Genomic DNA, 24,877 nt, shown 5'->3' with positions numbered 1-24,877 from the left:
GGTCGCCCCGGACGGCCGTGGGTACAGGGGTGATGGGGGCGTCAAAATCAAAGTTGGGGTTGGCATTCAGAAGGTGGCTGAAGACATGAGAGAAGGCGCGCTCAAGCATGCCACGACCCCTCTCCTCCACAAGCTGGCGAGCTCTATCAGATCGGGCCTCCAGGCGCGTCGCCAGCTCGGTGAAGAAGGTCAGGTGGCTGGCATAGTCATTCGAGTGAGGGGTCGGTGCATCCTTGTCGCAAATATGGCCGAGGGCGGTATTGGCCCTGTTCCGAAGATCCTGTAGCATGGGGGTATGCTCGCGCTCCAGCGTTCATCGTTGGAGCACTTCCTTCCTATTTTGCCGTGTGACGGCCTCAGCGTCATCAACCCGCTTTCGAAGAGAAAGCAGCTCGGTGCAGGCGGAGGCCAAGTCCGCCTGCGCCGTAACCAGGGCGGCGGCTGTGGAATCCACACGCCTCTCAGCCTCATCCAACTTGGGCCTGAGGGCAGCGGCCCTGCCCGCATCCTCTTTACCCGTGAGCTTCAGCTTCAAGTCGTACCTACCCTCAAGGTCTGTGCAAACCTCGCCCACCCGGCGATCGACCTCCTCCTCGACCCTGGCCTCGCGAGCCCTGACGGCATCTTCTTCTTGAGCAACTTGACGCTCCCTCATCTCCAGTTGCTCGAGCTCGAGGCTGCGCTCCACGGCTTCCAGGGCCATCGCCTCCTCGCGTTCCCGGACCTCCTCTTCCTCCACGGGCGTCCCCCTCAGCGATGCAAGAGCGGCTCTGCGCGTCTCCACCTGCTGCTCAAGGGATGCACTCCAAGCCAGGAGCTCCCACATGCTCTTCTCCGCAGCCTCGTGATGGCGGTCAGCGTCGCGAGCCTCTTCCAAAGCTCGCGAGCGGGCTTCACGGGAAACCTTGAGGGACGCCTCATCCTTCGCGCTCTCAAGGTCACACTGATAGCAGCCGAGGTTGATGGCCACCCTCAGCTTGCGCCGCTCCTCCACCAGCCGAAGACCCTCAGCCTCAAGGCACGAGTCAACACCCGCGAGCTCTTCACCAAGTCGGCTCATTGCACCCATTGCCTCCTGGAAGAGCTCATGGCGGACTATGCCTCGCCCGCGCTCGAACTCGAATGCACGACCCGCCTCGTCCACTGCCTCGGGGGCTGTGGGCGGGGTATCAAGCGGCGCGCCGCCTCTCGGTAGGGGGCTGGGGGCTGGCACTACACCTAACGTCGACCAGTCCTCGCGAGGAGCCCAGGCCAAATGGGGCTCACTGCTTGCAGAGGAACCAAAGATCGGAGCCAACCAGCTGCTGTCCATGACCAAATGAGGGGATTTGGTCATGCCCGCCAAGCTCCACACCAGGCCATGGGGGAGGAGCGACCAAGCCGCGGGTTCAGCGCGCCGTGAAGGCAAGAGCGCTCCTTCAAACCACCCTGCTCCAGGGGCTGCAAGCGGACCCGGGGGGCTCAAGGCCGATGGGGGAGTTGAGGAAGGAGGAGGCCGCTTCTCAGAAGGCGTAGCCGCCTTGACGGAAGGAGCCCTGAAGAACTGACGTCAGGAAATGGAAACAACACACAAGAAGCCATAGCGATACGGTACTTACACGTCGACGACGATGTACTTCCTTCACTTCAGTGGCCCAAAGATGCTGTCACCGCTCGGGGATCCTTTCCTCTTGCGGAGCTCCTCGAAGTCCATGCAAAGCCGACCGAAGCGCTGGACATGGCGACCAACGCGGGGCGAGGCTGAGGAAGAGCACGGAGGAACTGCTTCTGGGGTGCCCGGCTGTGGTGAACAGTCTAGCGCCGCCTCACCACAACCTCCCGATGCTCTTGGAGCCTTAGCCTCGGGAGCCGCATGCTGCGTCTCCTCAGCGGCCGAAGCCTTAGGAGAGGGGTCGCGAGCTCCCGAGGATGACGCTCCAGAATCACCACTCAGCATGTGCTCCTCAGCACTCGAGCCACCGGCCCCCGTCAGAGCTCGCCCTCCTACACCCTTGCTACCTCTTGATCACTGCGTTGGATTTCCCCGAAGAGGAGAGTATGATGCAGCAAAGTAGCATAAGTATTTCCCTCAGTTTTTGAGAACTAAGGTATCAATCTAGTAGGAGACCACGCACAAGTCCCTCGTACCTACACAAAACGATAGCTCCTCGCAACCAACACGATTAGGGGTTGTCAATCCCTTCACGGTCACTTACGAGAGTGAGATCTGATAGAGATGATAAATAATATTTTTGGTATTTTTGGTATATAGATGCAAAGTGAAAAGTAAAAGGCAAAGTAAAAACAAAGCAAGTAATAAAGTAATGGAGATTGACATGATGAGAATAGACCCGGGGGCCATAGGTTTCACTAGTGGCTTCTCTCAAGAGCATAGATATTCTACGGTGGGTGAACAAATTACTGTTGAGCAATTGACACCAAATAATACAAGACGCTCCAAGCAAAACACATATCATGTGGTGAATAAAAATATAGCTCCAAATAAATTACCGATGGAAGTAGACGAAAGAGGGGATGCCTTCCGGGGCATCCCCAAGCTTTGACTTTTTGGTGTCCTTAGATTATCTTGGGGGTGCCATGGGCATCCCCAAGCTTAGGCTCTTGCCACTCCTTGTTCCATAATCCATCAAAAGAATTCACCCAAAACTTGAAAACTTCACAACACAAAACTCAATAGAAATCTCGTGAGCTCCGTTAGAGAAAGAAAAGAAAAGACTACTTTAAGGTACTGTAATGAACTCATTCTTTATTTATATTGGTGTTAAACCTAATTTATTCCAACTTCTCTATGTATTATAAACTATTTTACTAGCCATAGATTCATCAAAATAAGCAAACAACACACGCAAAACAGAATCTGTCAAAAACAGAACAGTCTGTAGTAATCTGTAACTAATGAAAACTTCTGGAACTCTAAAAATCCTACCAAAATAGGAAGTCCTGTACAATTTGTTTATTGAACAGAAGCAAAAAGAATCAACGCAAAATAACGTTTATGTGATTTAACAAAATTATATTCGTGCGTGCAAAGTTTCTGTTTTTCAGTAGAATCAAATCAACTATCATCGTTGGTTATCCTATAGGTTCTACTTGGCACAAACCCTAATTAAAACATAAAACCACATCTAAACAGAGGCTAGATGGATTATTTATTCCTAAAAAGAATCAAAAACAAAAACAAAAATAAAATTGGGTTGCCTCCCAACAAGCGCTATCGTTTAACGCCCCTAGCTAGGCATAAAAGCTAGGATAGATCTAGGTATTGCCATCTTTGGTAGGCAATCCATAAGTGGCTCTCATGATAGATTCATATGGTAATTTTATTTTCTTTCTAGGGAAGTGTTCCATGCCCTTCTTTAAGGGAAATTGGAATATAATATTCCCTTCCTTCATATCAATAATTGCACCAATCGTTCGAAGGAAAGGTCTACCAAGAATAATAGGACATGAAGGATTGCAATCTATATCAAGAACGATAAAATCTACGGGCACATAATTCCTATTTTCAACAATAAGAACATCACTAATTCTTCCCATAGGCTTTTTAATAGTGGAATCCGCAAGATGCAAGTTTAGAGAGCAATCATCAAAGTCACGGAAATCTAGCAAATCACACAAAGTTTTGGGAATAGTAGAGACACTAGCACCCAAATCACACAAAGCATGAAACTCATAATCTTTAATTTTAATTTTAATAGTAGGTTCCCACTCATCATAGAGTTTTCTAGGGATAGAAACTTTCAACTCAAGTTTTTCTTCATAAGATTGAATCAAGGCATCAACAATGTGTTCGGTAAAGGCCTTATTTTGACTATAAGCATGAGGAGAATCTAGCATGGATTGCAACAAGGAAATACAATCAATTAAAGAGCAATTTTCATAATTAAATTCCTTGAGATCCAAAATAGTGGGTTTAGCAACATCTAGGTTTTTATTTCTTTCAATCCCACATTTATCAATTTCATCATCAAGATCTAGAAACTCCAAATTCTTAGAACGCCTTCTAGGTAAAGGAAGATCATATTCAGTTTCATCAAGATTCATATTGCAAAACAAATATTTAATGGGGGACACATCAATAACTTTTAGATCTTCATCTTGATTTTCATAGGAATTGGAAGAACATGCTTTAATAAAGGCATCTTTGGAAGCACACATCCTAGCGGTTCTTTCTTTGCACTCATCAATGGAAATTCTCATGGCTTTGAGAGACTCATTGATTTCATGCATAGGAGGAATAGATCTAAGCTTTAAAGAATCAATTTCAAGAGAAATTCTATCAACGTTCCTAGCCAAATCATCAACTTTAAGCAATTTCTCTTCAAGCAAAGCATTAAAATTCTTTTGTGAATTCATAAACTCTTTAACACTACTCTCAAATTCAGAGGGCATCTTATTAAAATTTCCATAAGAGTTGTTGTAGGAATTTCCATAATTATTAGAAGGATTACTAGGATAAGGCCTAGGATTAAAATTCCCTCTATACGCGTTGTTTCCAAAACTATTCCTTCCAACAAAATTCACATCCATAGATTCATTATTATTCTCAATCAAAGTAGACAAAGGCATATCATTGGGATCAATAGAAGTATTTTTAGTAGCAAACATATTCATAAGTTCATCCATCTTTTCACTCAAAACAATTATTTCTTCTATAGCATGCACTTTTTTACTAGAAGATCTTTCGATGTGCCATTGAGAATAATTAGCCATAATATTATCAAGCAATTTTGTAGAATCTCCTAACATAATTTCCATAAACGTGCCTCCCGCGGCCGAATCTAAAAGATTTCTAGAAGCAAAATTCAATCCGGCATAAAATTTTTGTATGATCATCCATAAATTCAAACCATGAGTAGGGCAATTGTGAAGCATCAATTTCATTCTTTCCCAAGATTGGGCAACATGCTCATGATCAAGTTGTTTAAAATTCATAATATCATTCCTAAGAGTGATGATCTTAGCGGAAGGAAAATACTTAGAGATAAAAGCATCTTTGCACTTGTTCCAAGAATCAATACTATTTTTAGGCAAAGACGAAAACCAAACTTTAGCACGATCTCTAAGTGAAAACGGAAATAACTTCAATTTGAAAATATTGTTATCCGTATCTTTATTCTTTTGCATATCACACAAATCAACAAAATTCTTTAAATGAGTAGCGGCATCTTCACTAGGAAGGCCGGCGAATTGATCTTTCATAACAAGATTCAGCAAAGCGGTATTGATTTCACAAGACTCATCATTATTAAGAGGAGCAATCGGAGTACTAAGGAAATCATTATTATTGGTATTCGAGAAGTCACACAATTTGGTATTATCTTGCGCCATGGCAACAAGTAATCCAACACACAAGCGAACAGAAAGGCAACGGGAAAAAGAGGAGGAGGTTGGGAAAGAGAGGGCGAATAAAACGGCAAGGGTGAAGTGGGGGAGAGGAAAAAGAAAGGCAAATGGCAAATAATGTAATGCGAGAGATAGGGATTGTGATGGGTACTTGGTATGGTTGACTTGCTCTTGCGTGAGCCTCCCCGGCAACGGCGCCAGAAATTCTTCTTGCTACCTCTTGAGCACTGCGTTGGATTTCCCCAAAGCGGAGAGGATGATGCAGCAAAGTAGCGTAAGTATTTCCCTCAGTTTTTGAGAACCAAGGTATCAATCCAGTAGGAGACCACGCACAAGTCCCTCATACCTACACAAAATGATAGCTCCTCGCAACCAACGCGATTAGGGGTTGTCAATCCCTTCACGGTCACTTACGAGAGTGAGATCTGATAGAGATGATAAATAATATTTTTGGTATTTTTGGTATATAGATGCAAAGTGAAAAGTAAAAGGCAAAGTAAAAACAAAGAAAGTAATAAAGTAATGGAGATTGATATGATGAGAATAGACCCGGGGGCCATAGGTTTCACTAGTGGCTTCTCTCAAGAGCATAGATATTCTACGGTGGGTGAACAAATTACTGTTGAGAAATTGATAGAATTGAGCATAATTATGAGTATATCTAGGTATGATCATGTATATAGGCATCACGTCCAAGACAAGTAGATCGAAACGATTCTGCATCTACTAGTATTACTCCACTCATCGACCGCTATCCGGCATGCATCTAGAGTATTAAGTTAAAAACAGAGTAACGCCTTAAGCAAGATGACATGATGTAGAGGGATAAATTCATGCAATATGATAAAATCCCCATCTTGTTATCCTCAATGGCAACAATACAATACGTGCCTTGCTACCCCTTCTGTCACTGGGAAAGGACACCGCAAGATTGAACCCAAAGCCAAGCACTTCTCCCATTACAAGAACTACCAATCTAGTTGGCCAAACCAAACGGATAATTCGAAGAGACTTGCAAAGATAACTGAATCATACATAAAAGAATTCAGAGAAGATTCAAATATTATTCATAGATAAGCTGGATCATAAACCCACAATTCATCTGTCTCAACATACACACCGCAAAAAGAAGATTACATCGAATAGATCTCCACGAGAGAGGGGGAGAACATTGTATCGAGATCCAAAAAGAGAGAAAAAGCCATCTAGCTACTAGCTATGGACTCGAAGGTCTGAAGTAAACTACTCACACTTCATCGGAGGGGCTATGGTGTTGATGTAGAAGCCCTCCATGGTGGATGCCCCCTCCGGTGGAGCTCCAGAACAGGCCCCAAGATGGGATCTCGTGGATACCGAAGGTTGCGGCGGTGGAATTAGGTTTTTGGCTCCTCTTCTGGTCGTTTGGGGATACGTAGGTATATATAGGAGGAAGGAGTACGTCGGTGGAGCAACAGGGGGCCCATGAGGCAGGGGGTGCGCCCTAGGGGGGCGCCCCCAACCCTCGTGACCACCTCTTTTGTTCCTTGGAGCAGGGTCCAAGTCTCTTGGACCACGTTCGGTGAGAAAATCACGTTCCCGAAGGTTTCATTCCATTTGGACTCCGTTTGATATTCTGTTTCTTCGAAACACCAAAATAGGCAAAAAATAGCAACTCTGGGCTAGGCCTCCGGTTAATAGGTTAGTCCCAAAAATAATATAAAAGTGAAAAATAAAGCCCAATATAGTCCAAAAACAGTAGATAAAGTAGCATGGAGCAATCAAAAATTATAGATACATTGGAGACGTATCAACCCTCACCTGGGGCGAGCTCGGCATCGGCGGCGAGGAAGGGAACCACGTCGATGGGGTTCTCGCGAGACCCCACCAGGCTGATTGGGCGCAGCCCCCACTCGTCAAAGGAAGGCATGCTAGCGGCAAATGCGGCTTTGTTCTTGCAGCGGTATAGCAGGCAGCTATTCCTGGGCATGTCGTTCGGCAGAGGGACACTCGATAGGACCGTGAGCACCGTTTACCGCATCGTAAGAGGAAGCCCCTTCTCCTGAAACCTCATATGGTCCTGACTGCTGAGCAAATCCCACATTGGGCGGGAATGGCGCTGAAGCGGTGTGAATCGACGCCTGACAAACTCCTTCACCACCATAGGCGCAGTCACACCGCGTTCCTTCAACCTCCTCTGCCTAGCCCAGACGGGAGCAAGGTGGGGGCTCGTGAGCTTCTGATGGCCCCAGCCAGAGTTTGGAACAGTAGGCCCCGCTGGAACTTGGAGCAGAGGGCTGAACACACCGGCGTCAACAAACACCCATCGTGTGTGGAACTCGCTCGTGGATGAAGGAAGCTCGAAGTCAATCCCCGCGTGCGCCGTCGCAGCCACGGCCTGGAAGCTCACGCACCCCAAGCTCTGATGAGGATCGGCTAGATGCAACGAGAAGAAATGGCAGAGAAAAGCCACCGAGGGAGCGATGCCCACCATGGCTCCACACAAGAAGGCGAAGACGACAAGAAGGGTCACAGATTGAGGGTCAAGATGCAGCATGTGGATCTGATAATGCTCCAGCACCGACTTGAAGAAGGTGGAGAAGGGAGGAATCAGACCGGCCCAGAGGGTATCTATGAAGATTGGGACTTCCATGGCTGCCTGAGCCATGCGAGTGCGAGAAGCAGGCCAAGCCACCGTCTCTCCCCACTCGTTGAAGCTAGAAGAAAGCATCAAATGCACCTTGTCCATGGCCTCGTTGTTGAGCACCCGGGATCGGCCTAGCGCCAGCTCGACGGCCGGGGGAGCGCTTGACGGAGACAAAGGCTTCTTTCCCTTATCTGCTTGTTTTGGCACCATGGCAACGAAGCGGGCAGATGGCAGGTCAGATTGGAGGAGAGGAGAAGAGTCTCAAGGAAGCGGGGAGATTGGGGAAGCAGGGTGCAGGCGGCGGAGGAATAACTGTGTAGGCTGCGGGAGCCGCATAGCCAGGCGGATTCAAAGGCAGCGTGGGGAAGCGGAGGCACCCACGTCCAATCAACCGCCACACATCAACCGAGGCCGCAGGCTTTTTGGGGGCCCGCAGCGCTTCATACTTGACCCTTGGCTTCGCCGCAAAGCCAAGCCCGAGTGCACCTTGGGCCCGGGGGCTACTGTCGGCATTCTGGGAACGAGAGTCCCCAGACTTGCCTGCCTGCGGCCCACGGTGTGGCTAAGGCAGCAGGCCGTACGGCCCATCTTCATCAACAAGGCAACCGAGACCCTTGCGAGGGGCCAAGCCTCGCGAGGCAGACGATGCAAGACCTCCTCGGGAGTGGCCTAGCCAGGCAGGCTCACGAGGAGCAGAGTTATCAAGGCGGGGCAAACCTCACGAGGCTCTCATGACGTGAGCCATGACGATCGGCGCCAGGCGAGTGCCAGCGCGTGCAGCGTCCTTGTTTCCTCTTTGGTGCTAAGGAGGCCAACACAGGCGAGGAGTACCGAGGCATCAAGCAAAGGTTTCCATATTGGTGCAACAAGACCAACACTAGAAGGACGGTAGAACGGAGGTCATCATGGAGCGCAAGACGGCGTCACCACTAGAGCCTTTCGCAGGCGAAGAGCACTTTTGTCAGGATAGCTTGTACTAGCTGTCCCCCTTCAAATTTGCCCGCTGTTGTTGGCTCCCTTCCCGCTCAATATTTGGGGAGAGGACCAGGGCATATATAAGTAGAGCTAGCCACCATAGTAGGGGGGAGAGTAGTTCATCGAGTCTTCACCCACACAAGTCCGACGAGCACAAGAATGCCTCAACCTCAGGAGGCTGTTCTTCCCCTTGTACTGTTCATCATCAGCCCAAGAGCAAATCCACCACCACCACACTGGAGTAGGGTATTACACCACAACGGTGGCCCGAACCAGTATAAATCTCGTGTCTTTCTGTGTTGCGAGTTCGCCGAGTTCGTCCGCGAGATCTTAGTGAGCTAGGGTGTAGATCGGTAGGAGGGAAAGACTTCACGCGCACCCCAGAGTTCGAACCTTAAGGGTTTGCCGGAACCCCACATCTGACAATATTGATGACCCACAAGTATAGGGGATCTATCGTAGTCCTTTCGATAAGTAAGAGTGTCGAACCCAACGAGGAGCAGAAGGAAATGATAAGCGGTTTTCAGTAAGGTATTCTCTGCAAGCACTGAAATTATCGGTATCAGATAGTTTTGTGATAAGGTAATTTGTAACGGGTAACAAGTAACAAGTGTAAATAAAGTGCAGCAAGATGGCCCAATCCTTTTTGTAGCAAAAGACAAGCCTGGACAAACTCTTATATAGAGAAAAGCGCTCCCGAGGACACATGGGAATTATCGTCAAGCTAGTTTTCATCACGTTCATATGATTCGCGTTCGTTATTTTGATAATTTGGTATGTGGGTGGACCGGTGTTTGGGTGTTGTCCTTTCTTGGACAAGCATCCCACTTATGATTAACCCATATTGCAAGCATACGCAACTACAAAAGAAGTATTAAGGTAAACCTAACCATAGCATGAAACATATGGATCCAAATCAGCCCCTTATGAAGCAACGCATAAACTAGGGTTTAAGCTTCTGCCACTCTAGCAACCCATCATCTACTTATTAATTCCCAATGCCTTCCTCTAGGCCCAAACAATGGTAAAGTGTCATGTAGTCAACGTTCACATAACACCACTAGAGGAAAGACAACATACATCTCATCAAAATATTGAACGAATACCAAATTCACATGACTACTTATAGCAAGACTTCTCCCATGTCCTCAGGAACAAACGTAACTACTCACAAATCATATTCATGTTCATAATCAGAGGGGTATTAATATGCATAATGGATCTGAACATATGATCTTCCACCAAATAAACCAACTAGCATCAACTACAAGGAGTAATCAACACTACTAGTAACCCATAGGTACCAAGCTGAGGCTTTGGGACAAAGATTGGATACAAGAGATGAACTAGGGTTTGAGAGGAGATGGTTCTGGTGAAGATGTTGATGGAGATTGACCCCCTCCCTATGAGAGGATCATTGGTGATGACGATGGCGATGATTTCCCCCTCTCGAAGGGAAGTTTCCCCGCCAGAACAGCTCTGCCGCAACCCTAGATTGGTTCCGCCAAGGTTCCGCCTCATGGCGGCAGAGTTTCCTCCCGAAAGCTTGCTTATGATTTTTCCTCGGATGAAAGACTTCATATAGCAGAAGATGGGCACCGGAGGCCTGCCAGGGGGCCCACGAGGCAGGGGCGCGCCCAGGGGGGCAGGGCACACCTCCCACCCTCGTGGCCAGAATGTGGCCCCCTCTGGTATTTTTTGCGCTCAATATTTTTTATTAATTCCAAAAATGACTTCCGTGAAGTTTCAGGACTTTTGGAGTTGTGCAGAATAGGTTTCTAATATTTGCTCCTTTTCCAGCCCAGAATTCCAGCTGCCGGCATTCTCCCTCTTCATGTAAACCTTGTAAAATAAGAGGGAATAGGCATAAGTATTGTGACATAACGTGTAATAACAGCCCATAATGCAATAAATATTGATATAAAAGCATGATGCAAAATGGACGTATCAACTCCCCCAAGCTTAGACCTTGCTTGTCCTCAAGCGGAAGCCGATAATGATAAATATGTCCACATGTTTAGAGATAGAGGTGTTGATAAAAATAAAATACAAACATGAGGGCATCATGATCATTCTTATAACAGCAACATAAATGGATATTGTCATAATATTTCTTATGCTTAGGTAATAATCTATTCACAATGTCAAGTATGAATCAGGAACTTCATTGAGAACCAACAAACTATAATCTTAGTCATTGAAGCAACCGATGACCCACTAGTGTAGGGGATCTATCGTAGTCCTTTAGATAAGTAAGAGTGTCGAACCAAACGAGGAGCAGAAGGAAATGATAAGCGGTTTTCAGTAAGGTTTTCTCTTCAAGCACTGGAATTGTAGGTAATAGATAGTTTTGTGATAAGATAAATTGTAACGAGTAACAAGCAATGAAAGTAAATAAAGTGCAGCAAGGTGGCCCAATCCTTTATGTAGCAAAGGATAAGCCTGGACAATTTCTAATAATGAGAAAGGAGCCCCCGAGGACACATGAGAATTATCGTCAAGCTAGTTTTCCTCACATACATATGATTCGCGTTTGGTACTTTGATAATTTGATATGTGGGTGGACCGGTGCTTGGGTACTGCCCTTACTTGGACAGGCATCCCACTTATGATTAACCCCTGTTGCAAGCATCCGCAACTACAAAAGAAGTATTAAGGTAAACCTAACCACAACATTAAACATATGGATCCAAATCAGCCCCTAACGAAACAACGCGTAAACTGGGGTTTAAGCTTCTGTCACCCTAGCAACCCATCATCTACTTATTACTTCCCAATGCCTTCCTCTAGGCCCAAATAATGGTGAAGTGTCATGTAGTCGACGTTCACATAACACCACTAGAGGAAAAGACAACATACATCTCATCAAAATATCGAACGAATACCAAATTCACATGACTACTAATAGCAAGACTTCACCCATGTCCTCAGGAACAAACGTAACTACTCACAAAGTATATTCATGTTCATAATCATAGGGGTAATAATATGCATTAAGGATCTGAACATATGATCTTCCACCAAGTAAACCAATTAGCATCAACTACAAGGAGTAATCAACACTACTAGCAACCCATTAGTACCAATTTGTGGTTTGGATACAAGATTGGATACAAGAGATGAACTAGGGTTTTGAGAGGAGATGGTGCTGGTGAAGATGTTGATGGAGATTGACCCCCTCCCGATGAGAGGATCGTTAGTGATGACGTTGGTGATGATTTCCCCCTCCCGGAGGGAAGTGTCCCCGGCAGAACAGCTCCGCCAGAGCCCTAGATTGGTTCCGCCAAGGTTCCACCTTGTAGTGGCGGAGTTTCGTCCCATAAGCTTGCCCATGATTTTTTCCAGGGTAAAAGCCCTCATATAGCAGAAGATGGACACCGGGGGGCCACCAGGGGGCCCAGGAGACAGGGGCGCGCCCAGTAGGGGGGGCGCCCCCATCCAGGGTGTGGGTCCCCTGGTGTATTTTTTCCGCTCAATAATTCTTATAAATTCCAAAAATAGGTTTCGTGGAGTTTCAGGATTTTTGGAGCAGTGCAGAATAGGTTTCCAATGTTTGCTCCTTTCCCAGCCAGAATTCCAGCTGCCGGCATTCCCCCTCTTCATGGTAATCCTTGTAAAATAAGAGAGAATAGGTATAAGTATTGTGATATAATGTGTAATAACAGCCCATAATGCAATAAATATTGATATAAAAGCATGATGCAAAATGGATGTATCAACTCCCCCAAGCTTAGACCTCGCTTGTCCTCGAGCGGAAGCCGAAATCGAAAAATATGTCCATATGTTTAGAGATAGAGGTGTCGATAAAAATAAAATACGGACATGAGGCCATCATGATCATTCTTATAATAGCAACATAAATAGATTTTATCATATGATTTCTTATGCTCAAGTAACAATCAATTCACAATGTCAAGTATGGTTCAAAAACTTCATTGAGAACTAACAAACTATAATCTCAGTCATTGAAGCAATTGCAATTTATCACAACATCAGAAAGAGTCAACAATAGAGCTTTTCGGCAAGTTCACATACTCAACTATCTTGTAGTCTTCTATAATTGCTAACACTCACACAGTACTTGTGGTTATGGAGTTTCGTCCGGACACTGAGAAAGATAGGGGCTTATTGTGTTGCCTCCCAACGTATTCACCTTTAGGTGATGTCAACAATAATAGCCCATGCTAACTTACATCCCATTGGATATATATATATATCATGATCTTTCAAACACGAGGAGCTTGCCAAAGGATAAATGAAAAAGGGAAAGGTGAGGATCACCTTGACTCAAGCATAAAGTAAAAACATAAAGTAAAAGATAGGCCCTTTGAAGAGGGAAGCAGAGGTTGTCATGTGCATTTAGGGTTGGATGCACAAAATCTTAATGCAAAAGAACGTCACTTTATATTGCCCCTTGTATGTGGACCTTTATTATGTAGTCCGTCGCTTTTATTACTTCCACAACAAGATTGTACAAAGCTTATTTTCTCTGCACTAATAAGTCATACATATTTAGATAGCAATTTTTATTGCTTGCAACATGACAACTTACTTGAAGGATCTTACTCAATCCATAGGTAGGTATGTGTAAGTGCATCTAGTGCCCCTTAGTGATTTTGGTGTATTGAAGACTTATAGGTTAAGGGACTGATGCGTTTGTGAGTGTACACAGGTCTATAAGTCTATGAGGAGTTTGATATTTACAGAGAAAGTCGACCCCTAAAAATGAAGTTCTTCAACTGAAGACTTTGTATTTCTGAAGACTTTCTGAAGACTTTGAAAGTGAAGAAAATGGTGTGACCTTGAAGACTAGGCAATCATTCGAGGAACATGAAGCATGAAGACTTTTGTTTTCGTAGTTTCATTTTTCTCTTTCTTGAGTCATAGGAAACACCGTACTATTAAAGGGGTCGAGGAAATACTAAGGAAAAATTTCCATGTGATGCTTAACTCAAAATCCTACACCTACCAATCCCTTCGAGTGAAGCCATTGGAAATCTCATACAGTTTAGTCATATTCTTCAGTGACAGAGACAAAGTTCTTCTGGTCTCTGAGGAATTTGTTCTGACTGAGGAGTTAGGAATTCACCAGTGTGAATTGCCTACACAGTGAGGAACATGATAGCCCTGAGGATTTTGATAGTCAAAATTCCGACCGTTGCTGTGCTATGCGCCAGCGGTTCCAAATATCTACCCACCTAACAGTCATATCAGACAAGGGCATTTATGTCTTATCATGTCGGGCTGCTCCCTAGGCTATAAATAGCCGCCCCACAACCACTAGCTGGTTGGCTGCTCCGAGAGAAACTGACACTTGTAAATTGAGAGCATCCCATCCTCCGAGGACTTTGAGAAAAAATCATCAAGTGAGGAAAACCCAAAACCCAACACCTACAAACCCAAAGTGAATGAGCATCACTGAAGAGATTGATCCTGCGTGGATCCGACGCTTGTTTCCTTTGAAGACTGTGCTTCTTCTAGACGGTTAGGCGTCAAGGTCTAGAGCATCCAAGAGGAATTGTGGATCGCCGAGTGACCGAGTTTGTGAAGGTTCAGAAGTCACCTGAAGACTTACCACGAGTGATTGGGAGAGGTCTGTGTGACCTTAGCTCAAGGAGAATACGGTGAGGACTGTGTGTCCAGGACTGGGTGTCCTCGAGTTTAAATACTCAGTCGCTCCAACCAGATGTACAACTGAGACAGCAGTTGGAACTGGTCTACCAAATCATTGTCTTCACCGAGCTAACTTGTTCTATCTCCTCAACTCTTTCATTTCCTCATGTATGTTGTTGTGTGCCTGTTCATATCTGTCTGAAGACATTGACTGAAGACTTTCTCAATATCCTCAGTTCTATTTCTTCAGTCTGTCCGTCTTCTTCCTTGTGTTATCCTGTGTTTACGCTTTCTGTACTCTGTGTTTGTCTTCATTTCGTTATGATGACTATGCATGTGTTCTGTTATGTTTACTTCTGAGTACTTATTCCGCTGCTAGTAGTTCTTCATTTAGGAATTTCCTCACCAGCAAATTCCTCAGTGAAGAATTCATAAAAATGGCCTATTCACCCCCCTCTAGTCGATATAACGCACTTTCAATTGGTATCAGAGCCAGGTTCTCCCTTGTTCTATGTGATTTTGGTTTAACCACCTGGAGTTTTAGTTATGTCGACTGCAGGATTGAGGAACGTATCCTGCCCCATCTTTGACGGTCATGAGTATCCTTGGTGGAAGGCCATGATGAAGAAGCGACTCATGGCTATGGACAGCGAACTGTGGACCGCCACTGAGATTGGTCTTACCGATCTATGCAAGATGGCGGAGGCTGATGACATTCGCAAGTACACTCTACTGAACCTCACGACAAAGGATGTCATCTGCTCCTGTCTATCCCGAAATTAGTTCAGGAACGTCATGCACCTCAATCACGCGAAGCTAATATGGGACCGGCTTTCTGAGGTCTATGAAGGTCATCGTACTCGACATGATCCTTGGTTTGAGGATTACAAGGATTCTCTCAAAGAGATGACTTTCGCACCTGAATCGTCATCCTCTTCACCGTGCCTCATGGCAGAGGGTGCCAAGGTAACTGAATGCTACCTTTCCAAATCTAGTGATGATGAATCATGTGATGAATTTGGCCCCAGCTATGTCAAACTTGCTTCCCTTGCCACTAAACAACAAAGAGCTTTGGAAAAAGTTCAATACATGCTTAATAAGAGCGATGATATGTTGGGTGAAGACATGGATCAGTCTAAAGCATTGGCTGAGAGTCTTCAGAGACTTCAATCCAAGTTTGACGCCCTTCAAGATCATCATAATACTCTCTTGTCTAATCATGAGAAGCTTTCTTATGAATCTCTTCAAAGAAAGCAAGATCTTGAAAAGCTAAGAGTGGATTATGAAGATCTTCAGAAGGAGCACGATTCATTACTTGCTCAACAAACCAGTGCTACCCAGGAAGAATTTGTTCCTCCATGTCTGAAGTGTACTGAACGTGAAACTGCTAATTCTTCATCTGAATGTTCAAATGCTTCAAATGCTACAAATTCTTCATATGTCTCTGCTATCACTAATTCCTTATCTGAGGACAATGCAAGTATCACTAATGATGCAGGGTTGAAGGAATTGTACATGACAGGCATGTACAAAAGCCTCAAAGGGCATCAGACTCTTTGTGATGTGCTCAAAAAGCAGATCCTCAATAAAAACCCTAGGAAAGAGGGTATTGCCTTTGAAAGGAAACTCAATGCTGATGGAACATATTGGAAGCCCGAGCAGTACCCCAAAACTTCATGGGTTGCTGCAAAGGGACCTCCAGTTGATCCATCCAACTTATCTGGCTTTACATGTGAATCTCCTCATTCTTCTGATGAGTCATTTGACTCTAACTATAAACTGTTCAAAAATCATAATGGTGAAGTATTTGCTAGATATGTTGGGACTAACTGCAGGAACGGTTCCCCTATGAAGAAAATCTGGGTTCCCAAAAGTTGCCTTGAAAATCTTCAAGTGAATGTCCTCATGACACCACCTGTGAAGAAAAGGAACCCCAGATCAACTTCTTCATATGAACCAAATTCTTCATATGGATCCAAGTCCTCAAGTGGACTAAATTCCTCACGTGGATCAAATTCCTCAAAAGGATCAAAGTCCTCATATGACCATCATCATGCTAACCCTTCTGTTTCACAGGGTAGAGCTAAGGGCTATGAGTATGTGCATTATTCTTCAAATCATTATGTTCATAAGTCCTCGAAGAATTTCTTTGCTTATTCATATGCTTACCCTAATCCCTCTTATGTGAAACGAAGTGGACTGGCGTCTATGCCACCTTTCTCATATGGTGCTCGCAGAGTGATGAATTCTTTGCCACCCCTCCAGATGTGGGTGGTGAAGAAAAAGAACTAATCTCTTATGCAGGGTCAGGTCTCAAGTCGTGCTCAAAACGACTGAAGAATTTGCTGGAGACCTGAACAGTGCCTGATAGGATGCAGGCTAATCATGATGAAATGAACGTTCATTTCACACGTCCTCCTAACAGCTTATCTGTTTTAATTGCTCAAAGAAATTGATCTGATGATATTGATGTCATATTCTTCACTGATGAAGTATATGAGATTGTAAGCTGCACTAATTCATCTGCAGGATGATCAACCCAAAGAAAATGAGTGGGTCCTCGATAGTGGGTGTACAAATCACATGACTGGTGACAAGAATCTATTGATGGATGCTCCTTTATCACCGTCACATCTGAAGCATATCATCTTTGCTGACAAAGGCAAAAGTCAGGTATTGGGTCTAGGTTAGGTTGCAATCTCTAAGGACATACACATGGACAAAGTCATGCTTGTTGAGTCCTTAGGTTACAACCTCATGTCTGTCTCAATGCTTTGTGATCTTGATATGGTTGTTGTTTCTGGCAAGTATCATTGTGTTGTGATCATGGAAGCTGACAATTCCAAAGTCTTCGAAGGCTTTAGGAGAGGAGACTTGTACATTGTTGATTTCTCTACAGGACCACAACTGGCCGTATGCTTACTTGCAAAAGCTTCAGAAGGCTGGCTATGGCATTGACGACTTGGTCATGCTGGCATGAGGAATCTGCACACGCTCGCGAAGAAGAAGCATGTCATTGGCATCGAGAATGTCAAATTCCTCAAGGATCACTTATGCGGAGCCTATGAAGCTGGGAAGATGACAAAGGCCAATCATCCAACTGTCGGCGTTCTGGGAACGGGGGTCCCCAGACTTGCCTGCCTGCGGCCTGCAGCATGGCTCAAGGGAGGCCCTGCACAACCCATCTTCATCAACACAAGCTCAAGACCCTTGCGAGGGGCCAAGCCTCGCGGGGCGGACGACAAGGAGCTTCCTCAGGCACGGCCTCATCAGGTGGGCTCGTGAGGAGGCGGAGAGTTCAAGGCGGGGCACCTCGCGAGGTGCCCATGACGCAAGCCATGACGACCAAGGGCGCCAGTCGGGCGCCAGCCCGCGCAGTAACCTCCTTTCCTCTTTGGTGCAAAGGGAGCAAGCGCAGGCGGGAGCACCAAGCAAAGGCATCCATTTCGGTGCAACGAGACCAAGACCAGCCCAACGGCAGGGGAGAAGTCATTGTGGAGCCCAAACAGGCGTCACCAGCAGAGCCTTTGATAGGCGAGGACCAACTTTGGTCAGGATAAGTGTACCCGTTGTTCCCCTTCAAAATGGCCAATTGTTGGCGCCCTTCCCGCTCAATATTTGGGAAGAGGCCCATGGCCTTTGCCTATAAATAGGACTAGCCACCCCCAGGGTAGGGCATCTGGACCTGACCTAGCAATTGGGATCCTCACCAAGAAACCAGTAGATAGAGCGATTGAACTCCTCCTAGCAGTTCGTCGCACCAGCCAAGAACAGACCCTCTTGAGGCTGTTCTTCCTTATATTGTTCATCATCAGCCCAAGAGGCAATCCACCACACCACACACTGGAGTAGGGTATTACACCACAATGGTGGCCTGAACCAGTATAAATCTTGTGTCTCTTGTGTTATCCTGTTTGGTAGTTTAGATCCTAGTGATTCGGCGAGGAACAGGCAGGCAGAGGGTTGAATCTTCACGTGCACCCCAGTGTTCGAACCTCAAGGGTCTGCCAGAACCCGAAATCCGACATTTGGCGCACCAGGTAGGGGTGCGCCGGAATTTGCCTTCCGTCGTCTTGTTCTTCTCCGACCACCGCAATCATGTCTGACGCTCGTCAGGCTCGCGCCGAGCGCCGAGCCGCCCTCGCTTCACACGTCGCCCAGACGGCTCCCATCGGCGGGCGCCCTCGTCGTTCCCCGTCACCTGCCGTCAACGCTGCCACCGGCCCGATGGGGAATGAACATCAAGCATCGTCCCAACACCCATCCATGAGGCGGGACGGCCGCACTGCCACACCCTCGCTCACCCCCGCTGGTTCTTCGTCATGCGCGCCCCGCGCGGCCATGGAGGCCCGAGCTGCGCTCATCATGGCAAACGAGCTCCTGCGCTACCGTCCCATCGATGACGTCTACGAAGAGTGGCTCGACCGAGTCGCCGAACTCGTCTGCGCAGCCGGGGGCTCCCCCGCGCCATCCTTCTCGCTGCACCGCGCCCCACCCTGCGCGGGCAATGAAGCTCCTGGGGCGCCTCAGCCGACTCCACCTCAAGAAGGCGCCCTGGTCCCAAGGCGCGCGGCCCCTGGGCGGAACCCGCTCCGTCAGGCGCCAGCGCGGCAAGAGCAGAGCTGCCAAGAGGTCCCTCGCCCTCGAGAAGCTGCCTGAGCGCTCCCTGCTCTAGCACGTCAAGACCCTGCGCTGCCTCCACCCGCGGCGCATGGGGACCCACAGGACCAGGCTCTTCGTCGCCCCAGGCCTCCTGTGGCAACAGCAGGCTGCCGCACCTTCACCTCCGAGCTGCACAGTGTCGCGTGGCCCGACAAGTTCAAGCCAGACCTGCCTCCTCGCTACGATGGCACGACTGACCCTGCAGAAGTTCCTTCAGCTCTATGAGTTGGGCATCGAGGCTACCAACGGAGACAAAAAAGTCATGGAAAACTGGTTTCCCATGGCGCTCAAGGACGGAGCCCGCACCTGGCTCCTGAATCTGGCCCCAAGCACGATCTCCTCCTAGGACGAGATGCGCACCCGCTTCATCGCCAACTTCCAGGGTACCCGCGACCGGCCACCCGCCGTGAGCGACATGCGCGGTATCAAGCAGCAACCAAGGGAAACCCTGCAGAAGTACATCCAGTGCTTCAACAACGCGCGCCTTAAGATCCCCAGGGTGACGGAGGAGGCCATCATCTCAGCCTTCTCCGATGGTGTGCGCGATGTCAAGATGAAGGAGGAGCTGGCGATGCATGAAGACCTGTGCACCTCCTTGGAGCTGTTCAACTTGGCGACCAAGTGCGCCAGGGCTGAGGAGGGACGCCTCTCCCTCCTCGAGATGCCTGCTGCGGACCCAGAAGAGAAGAAGCCCAAGGCCAAGGACGTGAAGCGCAAGGGGACTGCCGTACTCGCGGCAGAGCCAGACACCAAGCGGGGCAGAGATCAGCCCGAATCCTCCAAGGGCAGTCGGTACTGCATGTACCACGACCTCCACACCCACAACACCAATGAATGCCAAGAGCTCCGGGCCGTGCGTGAAGGAAGGGTCGGCAGACGTCCCGACCGCAGCGATTGGGGCTACGGCCAAGGAGGAGGAAGGAACGCAGGACGTTGGGAAGACCATGGCCCGCGCCAAGGGTGGCGCGACCAACCTCGCGAGGATCGCTGGCAGGACCCGCTGTCGTGGTTCTAAGTCTGACAGTAGAATGGGGGGGTAGGTATGGAGAGGCAAGATCCTAGCTATGGAGTAGTTGTACACACGAGTGTTTTACGAGTTCAGGCCCTTCTCGGAGGAAGTAATAGCCCTACGTCTCGGAGCCCGGAGGCGGTCGACTGGTTTCTGTGTATATGAGTTACAGGGGTGCGAACCCTTTACACTGAGGAGGGGGGTGGCTTATATAGAGTTCGCCAGACCCCTCCGGCCCTCAGTTATGCAGGGTTTAAAGTACATTAAGACAGGGGGTTACTGGTAACGCCCTCATAAACTGCCATGAAGACTATTAAAGCTACTTAATGACAGACCGTTGTGTGCTGGGTAACTTTAGGTCTCCTGGCCGTTGAGTGGTTAGCTTCATGGTCGAGTGGCTATCTTCATCGTCGAGTGTCCTTGAGTTCGTCGAGTGAAGTCCCTCTTGGTCGACTGGAAGGTAGCTTATTCTAAGGATGTCCTTGGGTAGGGTACCTTAGATAGGTCCATGACCCTACCCTAGGTACATGACTTCATCATTAGCCCGCGAATGGATCGAGGTTCGAGTGAGGAAGGAAGTGGGGGCGAAAGCCCGGAGGAGTGGGATTCGGATGCTGACGACAATGATGAGGGTGATGACTCTGGTGAGGAGGAAGAGGAGGAGGAGGAGGAGGAGGAAGTTGTACCTCCTCGCTCGGAAAGACGCTCGAAGCTTGTCCATGATCCCGCGGCCGAGCGTGGTAAGGGGGTTGCAACCATCACGCAGTCGTCCAACCGTCCTCGCACTACTTCTCCGGTGCCGACTGAGAAAGCTCCGAAGCAATCTCGAGTGGTGCCGTCGAAGTCGGTGAAGGTCTTGCCGAAGATGAAGATGGTGATCCCCACTATCTCAGGGTAATGGTGTAGCTTGGGTTTGTCTGTTCCACATGAACTTATTCTTGGTCGACTCATGAGCTAATCGACTGACTTTTGGAACTGCAGTGCTGCTACTTCGGATACCTCAGTCAGAGCTGAAGATCAGGAGATGGAGGATGCTGTTACTTCGAAACTTGGTATGACTCTTGTAGTTCCGTCTTCAGTCGATTGGCTCCTTGTCTCTAATTTTGATTCTTTTTCTGCAGCTTCATCTAACGTCGTTATCGACCTTCCCGACGACGACGACGAGGAACCACTGAGGCAGAGAAGGAACAAGAAAGCGTCTGCTGGCAAGGCGACTCAGGACATGCCAGCACCCGAGACATTGGTCGTGGAGGGAGACAATGTCACTCGGCCTACCATAACCTTTGCGGTGCCGTTGACGAGTGCTCGTCTTTCATCGTCGAGTGCTGCTCAACCCTCGCTTTTCTCAACCTACCACGTCCCAGAAGACCAAGCTAGTGCTGCTAAAGAAGCAATACGCCAAGAGGGGGTCATGATGGAGCAAGTGAAGGCAATCCAAGAAGCCAGCCAGGCAGCCTATGACGCCAGTTCATCTCTTCAGAGTAATGTTCAGGTCAGTCGGTCACTGCCTGTTCTATTAGGATATGATATCTGAAAACTCTTCTTTCTGAAATTCCTAGAGTTGGTCCTACACCCACTGGGTGTGTCGATTGAAATTCCGGGTTAGTGGGGGCACGCTGAGTGCACCCACTGGGTGTAGTCCCCAAGGCTATGGTGGACTGCTGGCAGTCGACCATAGTCTTTATGTCTTAAGTTTTTTCCTTACTCGACTAGGTCAAATAGATTCATAGACCGGTGGGGGCACGCTGAGTGCACCCACTGGGTGTAGTCCCCGAGACTGTGGTCGACTACTGGCAGTCGACTATAGTCTGAAGAACACCTCCTGTTTTTTTTTGTTTTTGGTCGACTGGTCGACTCTAACTGATGAAACTAGTGGGGGCACGCTGAGTGCACCCACTGGGTGTAGTCCCCGAGACTATGGTCGAATGTTTGTATTCGGCCATAGTCTTAGAAACGCTATGATTTTTCCTTAGTCACTCGGAAGTGAATTGTCTTTGACATCTGTCGATTGGTTCTTCGTAGAAATCCTGTGACCTTGCGGCTCGTTATACTGAGTTGGAGAACAAACACATCCAGCTCGAGCTTGATCTGAAACTCACCCAAGAGAACCTAATGAAGGCAAAGGAGGAAGCTAAAGGTATGTTTGGTGAGGCCTTCGACGACTGCCTTTGCCTCTCGTTTGTTTCAGAGTCTGATCTCATTGTAACTTTGCAGACAAAGTGAGCGATGCCCTGAAGAAGAAAGACCTTGACTTGGCTGAGATGCAGAAAGCGGATTTAGAGAAGACCAAGCTCGCAGATGAGAAGCTGGCTTCAGTCACCAAGCTTGAAGAAGAAAACACCAATCTGAAAGCTGCTCTTGATGCTGCCAACAAGGATGTCAGTCGACTGAAAAGTGACAAGATTGCCCTGAATGACAAGGCCAGTGAGTTGGTGGGAAAGAAGAACGATCTAAGGCTTATCTGGGTGGACTCGCCAAGAAGCAATTCCTCATGCTTGAAGGTAATCTTTTATATCAAACAGACATTTTAACTGTGATCTCCGACTGTTGTCTTGACTCGATGGTTGTGCTTGCAGAATTTTGCCAGAACTTTGACGAGGAGATTGGTCGACTGGAAATAAACCTGGATCCCATCAACTCCCCCGTGAAAGATGAAGTCGCCATGAATGTGCTCCGGCTTGATTCTCGCGTTGCTGCTGTCGTCGACTATCTCGCAAGGCTAAAGGTCGCAACTTCTCGCATCGACGCAACACTCTGGCCAAGAGAGACGCTCCAGAACGACCTCGAGTCTCTGATGACTTGACCGAACGAGGTCCCAAGTCGAGTGCAGGAGTGGAAGAAGTCTTCTGCCAGGTGTGGCGCGGATGTTGCTCTGTCTCTGGTCCGCGTTCACTTCAAGGATGCACGAGAGGACAAGCTGGCGGCCCTTAGGGTGGTTAACACCAAGAAGCATGATTTCCGATCTTTCATGGAGACCTTCATCGCCGCTGCCACTCGGATTGTAGATGGAATCGACCTGGATGAGTTTGTTGCACCTTCCAGCCCTCCACAGGAGGGGTAAAAAACTTTTGAGCTTGATACTTTAAATTTGCCTCGGTATGCCGAGTGAGTTTTGTAACCGACAAACCTTAACAGGCTTAGCGCCTGAGCACTTTTGGTTCCATTAGGTGTTATCCGAACTTGGATTTGACGTTGAATATGTTTGCATTTGGTTTGAGGTGTCTTTTGCAGGCTAAAGCGAGGTGCTCATTGCAATCGACTTGTTCCCCAATACACCTAAGCGAGCACTGGGCTGCAGCTAAGCCCCCGAGTGGGAGGTCTGCTCTCCACTCGGTAGGATTTTCAAAAACTTAGGCGAGCACTGGGCTGCAGCTAAGCCTCCGAGTGAGAGGTCTGCTCTCCACTCGATAGGATTTTTCAAAAGCTTAGGCGAGCACTGGGCTGCAGCTAAACCCCCGAGTGGGAGGTTTGCTCTCCACTCGGTAGGATTTTCAAAAACTTAGGCGAGCACTGGGCTACAGCTAAGCCTGCGAGTGAGAGGTCTGCTCTCCACTCGGTAGGATTTTTCAAAAGCTTAGGCGAGCACTGGGCTGCAGCTAAGCCCCCGAGTGGGAGGTTTGCTCTCCACTCGGTAGGATTTTCAAAAACTTAGGCGAGCACTGGGCTGCAGCTAAGCCCCCGAGTGGGAGGTTTGCTCTCCACTTGGTAGGATTTTTCAAAAGCTTAGGCGAGCACTGGGCTGCAGCTAAGCCCCCAAGTGGGAGGTTTGGTCTCCACTCGTGTCACGACCGGTTTTCCGGGTAATAAATTTCCAGAAAAGACCGTCGTGCTCATCAGCCCCAGGATTACTGTTAGCTGATGAGGCTCCAACTTGATACAGAAATTCCAAGAAAAATACAAAATATGTAGTACAAGACCATTCTGTCCTGTGAGTACAACAAAGGGTTTCTAGTGGTTGATGGCAGAAGCGGGTTGTGAAACATCAGTGTCTATGGGACTCCATTTCCCACGGGAACAGCTGACCAGGTTAATTCCTATCTTCGCGAGGCTGCTATCTCCATTGAGTGGGTTCCGGGGCTGGCATCGCGTCGCTCCTCTCCGTGCAAGAAAATCTGGCGAAGACAATAGCCAGGGACGAGCCAGTGAGTACTTTGAATGTACTCGCAAACATTATGAACACAGGTATAATATAACAATGATGTGCTGAAAATATTTTATGCTCATGACGTCAGTCACAAAAGATAAATGAAACCCTGATGCGTGCAAGCAAGTTATTTATAAAATGCAATAACATGGTAGTATAAAAATTTATGAAACAAGTAACAAGCAATGCCACAGTCGGGCGTCTTAGCGACACCACATAAAGGGCTTTAAAAGAAATGCCACAGTCGGGCGTCTGAGCGACACCACATAAAGGGCTTTAAAAGAAATGCCACAGTCGGGCGTCCGAGCGACACCACAAAAAGGGCTTTAAAAGAAATGCCACAATCGGGCGTTTGAGCGACACCACATAAAGGGCTTTAAAAGAAATGCCACAGTCGGGCGTCTGAGCGACACCACATAAAGGGCTTTAAAAGAAATGCCACAGTCGGGCGTCTGAGCGACACCACATAAAGGGCTTTAAAAGAAATGCCACGGTCGGGCGTCTG

Source organism: Triticum aestivum, chromosome 3B (genome assembly GCF_018294505.1).
Source record: "Triticum aestivum cultivar Chinese Spring chromosome 3B, IWGSC CS RefSeq v2.1, whole genome shotgun sequence".
Classification (NCBI taxonomy): Eukaryota; Viridiplantae; Streptophyta; class Magnoliopsida; order Poales; family Poaceae; genus Triticum; species Triticum aestivum.
This window is presented reverse-complemented; position numbering follows the sequence as displayed.